Source organism: Talpa occidentalis, unplaced genomic scaffold, assembly GCF_014898055.3.
Source record: "Talpa occidentalis isolate TD23 unplaced genomic scaffold, MPIMG_talOcc4v2.1 talOcc4.7, whole genome shotgun sequence".
In the NCBI taxonomy this organism is placed as follows: domain Eukaryota; kingdom Metazoa; phylum Chordata; class Mammalia; order Eulipotyphla; family Talpidae; genus Talpa; species Talpa occidentalis.
Window position 1 is genome coordinate 73,904,856 of NW_023605083.1, and position 12,305 is coordinate 73,917,160.

Consider the following 12,305-nt stretch of genomic DNA (forward strand, 5'->3'; position numbering starts at 1 on the left):
ATCTGCAAAGAGCTGATGAGACTCAGCAACAACAAAGAAAATAATCCAGTCAAAAAATGGGCAGAAGAGCTAAAAAGAAACTTCTCTGAAGAGGAAATGCAAATGGCCAACAGACATATGAAAAAATGTTCAACATCACTTGTAATCAGGGAAATGCAAATCAAAACTACCATGAGATACCATCTCACACCAGTGAGAATGGCACATATTAAAAAAACTAGCAAACAACAAATGTTGGCGAGGATGTGGAGAAAAAGGAACTCTTGTGCACTGTTGGTGGGAGTGCAAACTGGTCCAACCACTATGGAGAGCTGTGTGGAGATTTCTGGACCTACTAAACATAGAGCTTCCATATGATCCAGCAATTCCACTCCTAGGTATTTACCCAAAGGACACAGAAACATCAATTCCAAAGAGCACCTGCACTCCTATGTTTATAGCAGCACTGTTTACAATAGCTAAGCTTTGGAAACAACCCAAATGCCCAAAAATAGATGACTGGATCAAGAAGATGTGGTCCATATATACCATGGAATATTACTCAGCATTCAAAAAAGATAAACACATGCAATTTGCAGCAACATGGATGGCACTGGAAGGGATCATGCTCAGCGAAATAAGCCAAAAAGAAAAAGAAAAATACCGGATGGTCTCACTCATAGCAGGAATCTAGAAAACTTAAATAAGGGACCAGGAAATGAATATAAGAAAGTGAAAATCAAAATCAACAAAAAAACTATGAACCAGAGACACTTTTTGGCGGGTAGGGGCGGGAGGGGAAGGATTGGGGTCAGAATGGGGCGTTTGCAATTGTATGGGGAATATAAAAATAAAATTTAATATTTAAAAAAAAAATACCCATTAACAAATGGGCAGCAGATATGAACACCCAATACACTGAAGAGGATACCCAGAAAGGCAATGAAAAAAAATGTCCATCATCATTTCCAATAAGAGAGATACAAATTTAAAGCTAAATATGATGCCGCTTCACACATGAAAAAGCTCATATCAAAAAGACCCCGAATAACAAGTGTTGGAGAGGATGCCAAGGAAAAGGAGCCCTATTATGTAGTTGTGGCTAGGTAAATCTGGATTTACCTTTAAAATAAATATTAGAAATGCCATACAAACCAACAATACCACTCTTACATCAATAGAATATGAAACCTTCAACCAAAGACCTCATGTGTTTCTATAATTTTTAAATCAGCCTTATTTACAATAGTTGGGACATGAAGTGATACAGGGCAGCAAGGGGCACTGAAACTGGCCAAGGACACTGCCCAAATAGTTTACGATCGCTGTCTGAGTTCTTCACCCATGCACACAATTGCAAGACTACTCAGGTTCATAGAACAACAATAATGGAATTTATTTAACAAACAAGGGAAAACCAAGAGTCACTGAAGCCACTAATGGCCGTGTACCTCCCCCAAAGTAGTGTCCAGTGTTTTAAAGTCCTAAACAGAAGACTTCTTCATGGAAGTGTCTTCCCACCACTGAAAGCCTGAAGCATATAGCAGCCAGAAAATAGGCCGGCATCCAATTCAGAAGACAACAGGAGATGCTCACTGGACCTGCAAAGATGTGCCAGCACAGCACCTGACAAGCAACCTTGGAAACAGCAGCTGCAGCAGTGGAACAACCTGACAAACAGCCCATACTCACACACTCAGCAAGGCACCCATTTCTGGGTCTTCTCCTTCCCTTCTAGGCTATAACAGCAGCAAAGCAAAGCTGGGAACGGTTTCACTCACTCAGCTACCTACAAACCTCCAAACTTTTCTTTCTGAGGTTGTTTGCTGGAAGCCTTTCCATGTCCTTCAGAGGCTCACGATAGCCTTCTGGAAGATCAGCATGGTGGGGGCAGAAATGGCTGACCCCAGAATCATTGAAGATCTAAAAATGCTAAAATCCCAAATGGTGAAATCCCAGGGGCTGCTTCTGCAGTCCTTTATATTTATTATCAGTGTCTCCATTCCCACCAATACTTCGTATTTTGCCTGGGGCTATCAATCCTCACTAGCACCCCCTCCAGAGAGCACCATCTGTAACAGTCTTTGGCTTCAGCACCCAGTTACAGACGCTGCCTAAATCTCCTTCAATGGATGAATGTATCAAAATGAGTGAATCCCAACAAGTCTTGTCCCTTGGACCCAAACTGTGCCCACAGCCAGAGCCCTGAGGATTGGAACTGAGATTTCAGAATGACTTCCATCTTTTGACTTGCACTTTTAAAAGTTTTCCCACTGTATCAAAATGGGCCCTTTTTATAAGATCGCCAAACTCTTCTCATCTAGGAGCTGTCCCACCTGTCCAGATCATATCAAAGAAACCTTAACCCACCCAACACGAGGACCAGTGTGGTGATGGATGGTGTCCACACTTCATCTTTGCTGTCAGGCACTTCATACAAAGACCTGATGCCACATGATGTGGCTAGAGAAGCACTTTCAGGTCTGTTGCATCAGATGAGTGTCCCAAAGGACATTGTTGATTATATCATCTTTGGCAGTTATGCAGGAAGTAAAACAAGCAATGTGGCTACAAAGGTTGCCCTCGAAGCAGGCTTTTCTGTCTATACTCCAGCTCACACTGTCACTGTGGCTGGCATCTCTGCAAACCACACCATGATCTCAAGTGTTGGCTTGATTGTTTCTGGCCGTGGTGATATGGTTGTGGCAGGTGATGTACAGTTGATGTCATTCATGGAAAATGAGGAAAATAATTGAACTCAATAATTGCTCAGACAGCAACTGATCTCTCCGGTAAACTGCTGTCTTTAATCTCTAAGTTCAGACTGAATTTCCTGTCTCCTGAATTCCCTGCAGTAGTTGAGTTCTCCAGCAATAAGAACATGGGTCACTCTGCACACAGACTGGCTGCTGCCTTTTCTGTTTTTCCATCCCCACAGGATGAATACGGGCTGTACTGGCACAGCCTGGCCCAGAAGGCACAGAATGAAGGACTCTTTCTGATTTTGTACTCTTCAAAGTACCAGGAAAAGATACAGTTATGAAAGATAATGGCTTTCATCCTTCCTCACTGCAGCAGATGGCCAAACTAAAAGCTTTTCATCAAGCCCTATGGCACAGTGACAACTGCAAATTCTTCTTTCCTGACTGATGATGCTTCTGCAATACTGATTTTGGCAGAAGAAAAAGCTCTGGCCATGGGTTATAAACCAGAGGCATATTTAAGAGATTTTGTGTATGTGTCTCAGGATCCAAAAGGTCAGCTTTTACTTGAACCACATATGCTCCTCCAAAAATTCTAGAAAAGGCCAAATTAACAATGAATGATATTGATGCTTTTGAATTTCATGAAGACTTCTCTGGCAGATTTTGGCAAATTTTATTTTTTTTTTTCTTACATTGTTGTTCATTTTTGTACAATATTTGATTTCTTCTCTCAGATGTAGTTCCCGTAAGGTTGGTGCAGGGGAAAGATCCCTGGTTCAATCCTGGGTTTTGGCACCAAGATGAAAGGATTGGTGTGGTGTAGAGAAGGAGAGCCAGGCTAAGTTTCTCACAGGCAGGAACTTCACTGCGCTTCCAGGCGAGGTTCACCTACCCCCACCCACGGGGTCAGAGAAGTCACTCTCGTTGTGGGGGGAAGATGTCCTTTAGGGCCTCCCTGGTGGCGCAAGCGGTTGAGTGCTGCACTGTGAATCTGTTTGCAGCCTCTGCAGCATGGGTTTGATCCTGGCCTGCCGGCGAGAGTCCCACATGGCACGACAGGCCTTTCCTGTCTCGCCTGCTGCTCCCTTCAGCAGTGTATTTCGTCAGTCTGCCTGTTCTGTTCCCCTCTCTGTCTCTGGTGAATCCTTTCACCCTCCTGCCATCTGGCCTGTACCCCAGCATTGTAAAATAAAATAAAAATCTTAAAAAAAAAAAAAAAGATGTCCTTTATAGGGTAAGGAAAGGTTAGGCTGGAAACTGGATATGCGGAACCAAAGTTGTTGTTGTTGTTTTTGTAGTTTCTGGTTGATGTCCTGTTTGTGTTGGGTGGAAGCCTCTGTTTCCAGGAGCTGAGGCAAAGGTAGAATTCTCTCTGTGATTTCAAGCCCCTCCTTGTGCTCATGGCCTGGGGCCTTCACCAGGCCCCTTGCACTGACCTTACAGTTCCTATAAAATCCCCACTACCACATCACCCATTACCCATAGTTCTGTTTTGACCCCCTGTTTTGACTCCTCCCCTGCTGTGTGCCTAAGTCTATAGTATGAGATTTTGACAAATTTTTAAAGCTGTGGATTCTGACTGGTTTGCACAAAACTACATGGGTAGAAAAAACAAGGTTGTATTGGCTCCACTGGGAAAGTTTAACAACTGGGGTGGCTTGCTGCCCCTGGGACCCTGTTTGGGACCATTGGTTGCTGGTTGGCTATGACAACTGCTAACAGACTATGGAAGGATGGAGGCCAGTATGGCTTAGCAGCTACCTGTGTAGTTGGAGGACAGGGACATGCTATGAAAATGGAAGCTTATCCAAAACAATAGCAAAAAGGAGTGACCTGGAGTTTGGGTGCAACACTCACAGCAGGCAATCTCATAGTCAACTGAATGACATCTATAGTGCTTAGCTCCTCTTAAGAAAACAAAATTTGTGCTCTCTGTTAAATACTTTGCAATCATATCTTGCCAGTATGCTGAGACTTCCAGTAACCACAGCTTATTGCTCTTTCAGGGATTTCTTAGTAGAATCTCATTAGTAAAACATAAAACATTTGCTCATCTTACTAGAATCTCATCTTACTAGAATCTCATCAGTAAAACATTTAAGTAATTTTCTGATCTCTTCCTTAAAGACTACATGAATGGTAGAGCCTCCTGGTGGTGCAGTGGATTGAGCACAGCACTGTGAAGATGTCCTCGGACCTCTCCTGTCATGCCCACTGCTCCCTTCAGCAGTGTACTTCAGTCCTTCGCCTTTTCTGCTCCCTGCTCTGTCTCTGGTGAATTCTCTCACCCTCCCGCACCTTTGGCCTGTACCCCAGTTCTTGCTGCATCATGTGGGTCAGCTCCCTGGCCAGGGATGGAACTAGTGCTGCAGTGGCCATGGATAGCTTCAAAGGGCTACATCCCAATCCCTTGTGCCATTAGGGAGGCCCCTAAAGTGGTTTTTATAAAATACAAACCATGTGCCTAATTAACTTAATTATGAACAATAGTTCAAAGTCAAAAATATCTGTAAGAATTTACAGTAAATGTTTAAATACATAAATACCATGGTGGCTGACCCTAATAAAGTGGAGAAAATTGAGAAAGAAAAAGAAAAAATGGGTTACGTACATACCATGGAATATTACACAACCATAAGAAAGGATGAAATGCAGTCATTTTCAAAAAATGGACTGAATTTGGAAAAAAATTATATGCAGCAAAACAAGTCAATAATAAAAACAAATATTAGATAGTCATATAAAGACAATAAAACACTTTCAAAAACTACTGGACATCAACAAACATCCTGAAGACATTGAGGTTAAGAGGAAGGAGGGAGCAAAAGGCAAAGACACACAAGGGATGGTAGCAAGGATAAAAGAATATAGATATACATATAGCATTTTTTTAAAAACCTATATTGTGTTTCCATAATATTAGAGCATTTCCATAATATTAGCTTAACGGTAGACAAGACAAAGACAACAATAGAAAAGGATATGGAATCTGAAAATACATCCATATATATTTGGATATTAAAATACTAATAAAACATACCAGCAACTATGATATAGTCAGATTATGTATTTATAAAAACTCGTGTACACGTGTATCTTCATTACAAATTTTGAATAAGTTAAAAATGCATATTTAGTCAGTTTGTTCCTCTTCCTAAAACCTATCAGTGAATTCCTGTTCCTCTGTGGATCAATCCAAAATCATTAACCAGATTCAAGGAGCCTTTGTCCAGCTCTTCATCCTCCTAGGAAACAGCTCCTCTCTCCATTGTCTGTCACTTATGTACATTTCCTCATTCCTCTGTGGAACACCAGTCCTCTCTGCCCTGCAGTCCAACTGCCCCTCTTATTATAGGCCATGAAACCAATGAGTGGGTCCTTTGCCCTCAATGGAAAGAATTCTCCAGAGATCACTAGATCTAGTTGAATCTGGCAAGCCTTTATTAGAGACTCTTGCATGAGGGAGTCAGTATGGGAAAGAATAAATGCCTGGGTCCTTAAAGGAAGTTAGGAGAAGATATTTAAAGAGTAAGTGTTTGAGGCAGAGGATAGCTCAGCATCATAGCTTGTTCTGGTTTGGGCTATGCCCAGGCATGCACAGATTGGTTACATTCTCCCTCTGGGAGAAATTGTGAGAAAATCATTAGTCAAGATCTAAAGCTTTCATCTATCATGTCTCATGGTCAGTGGTGGACCAAACTGTTTGGATGGGGTTTGCCAGTCCATGATTTACTCCACCTCTTCAAACAGGACTTGGGGCATCTTGTCCGATAAGCTTGTAATTTCTTTTACCTAGACTCACTCTGCCTCTGCACACACTCATTTCCTTTCTGCCCAGAATATTCCCTCTGGATCATTCTCAAACATTTTTTGTAAACATCAGTTTCTAAGAGGTATCCTGATATTTAAATCCAGAAATGCCTGTGTTTTACAAAAAATTATTATATTTTCCCCAAAACATTGCTGAAATTTTCCCAGCTGTAGTTTGTCACTTATTTCTTTTATCCAAATTGATGAGTTAGTAGCATTGTATTCTGTATATCATAACTGTGGTGAAATGGAATATCTCTCCAAATTCTTGCCACACCATTGTTCTCTTAGCTACAGGAGTTCTTTTAGTATTGTGGGAGAATCCATTTATGCCATTAACTGTTCCATGAGTACTGGGAGCTCTCCTTTGCACTGGCTCAAATTAACATCTACCCCCACGGGTCTTCTGGCTATCTTATGTTCCTGGTGTCCAGGGCCTTAATTTGTGCTTCTGTATTCTAGAGAGAATACCATAGGGAGAAAATAGAATCCCTGGTTAGAGGAGCCCTCCGACCTCAAGCTCATGCTCTGGGTCTGAGAAGAGAATACATTCCAGACTGCGTCCGCAACAATTGGAGCTGATACTTGCTATAGCACCAGAGAGTTAACCAAGATAGGCTCAGAAAGTTAACATAATGCACGCAACAGTGAGGGTAACAATCAAGTTTATTAAACACTATCTTTCTTTCACTGCAGTTTCTAGTTAAACTTTGTTTTGAAAAAATAAACCCCAATTCATATGAAGAAAAAAAAGTTCAATTTCAAACCACATTTATTAATAAATTGTTTTATAATAATTGCTTTTTTTTTGTAAATAGTTGCATTTCAGTTTTCACCCAAAAAAGGGAAATGGATATAAAAAAATGTGGCTGTTTTTCCAAAAGACTTAGGAAGCCAGATTCCCATCAAGGAAATTGCTCTTGTAAAGCTTAGATAAAACATTCAAATATCAAAATAATAAGAAAATGTGGAAATAAATCAAATTACATGGACTTTTGAAACATGGTGAGTGTTAATTCCAAGAGCTTTTTACATTAAATGAGCCAAGCTCAATATCCCATTGGCAGACATCCTGTCCTCTCTGTGTAGAGAGGATTGAGTAGGATAATGACTGCCATTAGCACTGGGGAGGTTTCACATGCAAATCCTCTCACAATGGGAGAGTAAATAGAGAATCACTGTTTAGTTCCTCAACATGACTTGGGTGTTTTGTTTTCTCCCTGAAGAGTAACCATGATGGCTTGTTTCTTTTGAAGTCAACAAGGCAGCCACTCTCAGTCCAAGTTTTTGTCTGCTTTTCCTTCTCATCAGAGCTGTCCATCATCCTCAACCTTTTCTCCAGCCTCTGTTTCCATTCTTCCCTAAGTCTGAGGAGGGCAAATAATACACAGAGTTAGTGCATTTGTCTTTACATTTGCTGGTCCAGTAACATTTTCTTTCTTCTAAAGAATAGTTTCAGCCTCCCTGGTGACACAGTGGTTGAGCTGCCAGGCATGCACATTTCTTGATAAGAGCCCAAGCCAGTGTGGTACTATAACGGAGTGGTGCTCAGGAAAAGGGGAAGTTCCAGGTTCCCTGCCCCACCCAAGGAAGGGTGGAGCTAAAAAAAAGAGAGAAAAGCTGAGAAGGGACTGAGGAAGGAAGGAAACAGGTTGGAGAGCCAGAAGGAGCCTGGAGGAGGCACATGGAGCAGAGAGACACGTGAAGAAACTATGCTTGCCTTTTGGTCATGGACTGGTTGAAACAGATGTGGGTGAGAGACCCATAGGGAGGTTAACAATGGCAGCTTTTATCTTGATTTTTTTTGCTCTTTTTCCCATACTTGTCTGTTTTTTCTGATCCTTTTTGTGGGTCCCCACTAAAAGGGGCTTTAGACTTGTGTCAAGCTTTTGGACGTACTCTGGGCCAATCCTGTTTGGGTGGACATTTACCCATGAGGGGATGGGTAACTTTGGGTGCTTGATTTAGAAACTATATTCTTTGTCTTCTTGTATTATTTACTAATTGTATTAAGGATCCTTTCCATTAAAGTCATATATGTTTTGTGCTGATGTGGCGGATGGCAGAACTATTTTAGAGCAGGCAGGTTTGGGGGTTCTGGGGTTCCCCATTCCTGCCCTGTAACAGTATAAGGAGTTGTGCCCAGCAGAAACCCACCCAACAGAAGTACAGTACCAAAAGCCAGTAATAATAATATGGATAAGGAAAAACACAATAGTTACATAAATCCTCAGAGGAACAATACATTCAGAGAAAAACAAATCTTTAGAACCCAATTACAAAGACTTGGAAGAGCTTTTCTTCCTATCAGATAAAGTGTTCAAAACTTGACACAATACAGATACTTAAAGAAATGGAAAATTACAGAAAAAAAAAACACAGAAAAGCAATGATTGTCATGAGAAAATCAATGAGCTGAAGACCAAATAAAATTTCTAAATCAGAAAAATATTGAGATTCAGGCTATATAAAGAACAATAAAAGATGTAAATTTCAGGAGAAAGATATGGGAGAAGAATAAACCACATGGAAGAATCAATCAGTGTACTTGAAGAGGTGAATGAACAAAAGAATTCAGGTAGAAAAGGAAGAGAAATAGGGCCTCCCTGGTGGGGCAGGGGTTAAAGTCTCTACACTATCAAGCTATCACCAGCCACTGAAGCATGAGTTGGATCCTTGACCAGGAAGCTAACCTACATGGCACACAGCAGACCTCTCCTATCTTGCCTGCTGCTCCCCTCAACAGTGTATTTCAGTAGATCCACCTGTTCTGCACCCCACTCTGTCTCTGGTGAAACCTCTCACCCTCCACACCTTAGGCCTAAACCCCAGTTCTTGCATGCATAAGTAAGTAAAACAAATCCTAAAAAAAAAAAAAAAAAAAAAAAAAAAAAGAGACAAATAAGCTTAAAAAAGAAGAAACACTTTGAGGATTATCCAACATCATGAGGAATGTCAACATAAGAATAATGAATACCAGAAGGGAAAGAGAGAAGGGAAAAGAAAATGAATTTAAAGTAATTAAGCAGAAAACTTCCTGAACCTAAGGAAGGAATTAAGTTTACAAATCCAGGAAGCTAAAAGATGCCTGAAATACCAAACAAAATGAGGCCTATACCAAGATATATAGTAGTGAAACTTCCAAGAGCTCAAGACAAAGAAAAAGTATTGAAGTTGGCAAGTGGAAGCAGAAAACCTATAAAGGTACCCCAAACAGGATAACATCAGACTTCTCTGAAAAACAGTATGGTAAGAAGAGAATGGAATGGTATGATTCAAATATTCTAAGATAAAACCTCAGTCAAAGAACTCTCTTCCTAAAAAACTCTCTTCAGATATGAGGGAGAAATAAAGGCTTTCTCAGACAAAGAGAAACTGAAGAAGTCTGTAAACATTACAACCTCACCCCTTCCAAGAAATATTGAAAGGAGCACTCATATCTTACCTGAGAGAAAAACATACACAAAGAACTAAAAAAAGGAAATATATTGAACCACAACAAATGTTAACAACAGGCTTTAAATAAAAATATTCATTCAAAAAACATAGATGAACTAAACTCAATGATCAAAAGGCACATATAATCTGACTGGATTAGGAAACAGAATCCATCCTCGTCCGCCTCCTGAAAACATGCCTGAACTCCAAAGATAAGCATAGACTCAGAAAAGGGCTGGAAAGCAATTGTACAAGCAAATAGAAGCCAGAGAAAGTCAGGGATGTGCATATATTGCTATACATTTACTGATATACATCCATTGCTAATGTTTATCTGAAAAAGTAGATTTCCAGCTAAAAAAATTAACAAAAGACAGAGTTGGGCACTATTATGATTAAGGGTACAACATGTCAGGAAGACATAATACTCTAATTTAATCCTACTCTTTAATGTAGGATCATCATATTATATTAGGCAATTACTATCAACTCTGAAAACAGACACTGGGAAAAACAAAATTGTAGTAAGAGATTTAACATCCCACCCACCAATGACAGATCAACTACACAGAAAATAAATAGGAATGTAACAGTTAAACAGAGAATTAGACAACACCACACCCCTAAAGCAGCTGAATACACATTCTTCTCAGAGCACATGGGCCATTCTCCAGGATTGACCACATATTGGGTCATAAAGCAACTATAACAAATTCATGTAGATTAAAATCATACCAAGCATCTCTGATCATAAAGTACCAAGCTAGAATTCAATTACAAGTGGAAAGCAGGGGAAAGTCTCCAATACATAGAGACTGAACACACAGTACGGAAGACTACTGAGTTAATGTAGAAATCAAAAAACACCTCAAGGCAAATGGCAATGACAACAACACTCCAGAACTTATAACACACCAAAAGAGGTACTAGGAAGGAAGTATGTAGCAATACAGGCACACTTTGAGAAACAGAACTCAAATAAGTAACCTAATCACCACTAGAGGAACTAGAAAAGAAACATACAAAACCAAAAGCCAATAGCAGAAAGGAAATAATAAAAATAAAAGCAAAAAAAATGAAAAAGGATATTAAAATAAAACATAGTTCCAAAATTAATAAACCAAAAGCTGGTTCTTTGAACAAATAAACATAATACACATATATCTGGCTAGAAAATGAAAAAGTAAGGGAGAAAAACCCAAACCCAGGATCAGAAACTATGGAGAATTTACAACAGATACCGCAGATATATATGCCTAGAAGAGATGGACAGATTCTTAGAATTACACAGCAATCTGAGACAATAGGGAAGAAATAGAAATCCTGAACAAACCAAACACAAGCAAAGAAATTGACAGAGTAATCAAAAGTGTCCCATAAAAGGGCAACCAGAAATCTTCACAAGTGAATTCTACAAAACCTTAAAGGTTGAACTAATACCCGTCCTCGAATTCTTTCAAAATTTGAAAGAGAAGGAATACTTCCAAATAAATTCTATGAGGACCACAATATTCTAATACCAAAACCAAATAAAGACAGTACAAAAAAGAAGAGTACAGACCAATTACCCTAATGAGCACAAGCAAAAATCCTCAATAAATTTAGGAAAAAAATCCAACAATGCATTAAAAGGATAATATAACCAAGTAGGATTTATTTCAGGGACACATGGATGGTTCAACATCAATTGATGTAATTTACCACATAACAAAAAGAAGATAAAAAGCATAGGCAAAAACACTCTATGACATAAACTTCAGAAATATGTTTGCTGATTTGTCTCCAGCAGCAAGGAAAACAAAGGAGAATATAAACAATCGGGACTACATCAAACTGTAAAGCTTCTACACAGCAAAAGAATCACATCTAAAATGAAAAGACACCCTACTTAATGAGAGAAAATATCTGTGAACATAATATAACAAGGGGCTAATAAGGATCTGCTAAGAAACTCATACAACTCCATATAAAAGAAACAAATAACCCTGAGAAATGGTCAGTAGAGCTAAATAACAGTTCTTCAAGGAAAACTAACAGATGGTCAAAAGGCACATGAAAAATATGTTCATTATTACTTATCATTACAGAAATGCAAATCAAAACTAAAATGAGATACCACATCATCCCTGTGAGAATAGTCTATATAAAAAACCCCACAAACATCTAGTGCTGGTGAGAGTCTGGAGAAAAAGGAACCCTATTATATTGTCATGGGAATGTAGACTGGGTCAGCCCTTATGGAAAATGTATGAAGTTTCCTCAAGAGATTAAAGATGGATCTGATGAGTGATGTGACAATATCCTGTCCACAGAATTGTTCAGTATATATCCCAAAACAACATATTCTGGATGATCTTACTTTTCTTTTCTTTT

The 12,305-nt window shown here is 39.5% G+C and overlaps 1 pseudogene; it reads left to right on the forward strand.

Moving 5' to 3' along the window:
- Positions 1–1,860: 1,860 nt before the first annotated feature.
- On the forward strand, positions 1,861–4,503 carry LOC119231440 (trifunctional enzyme subunit beta, mitochondrial-like; annotated as a pseudogene).
- Positions 4,504–12,305: the final 7,802 nt, after the last annotated feature.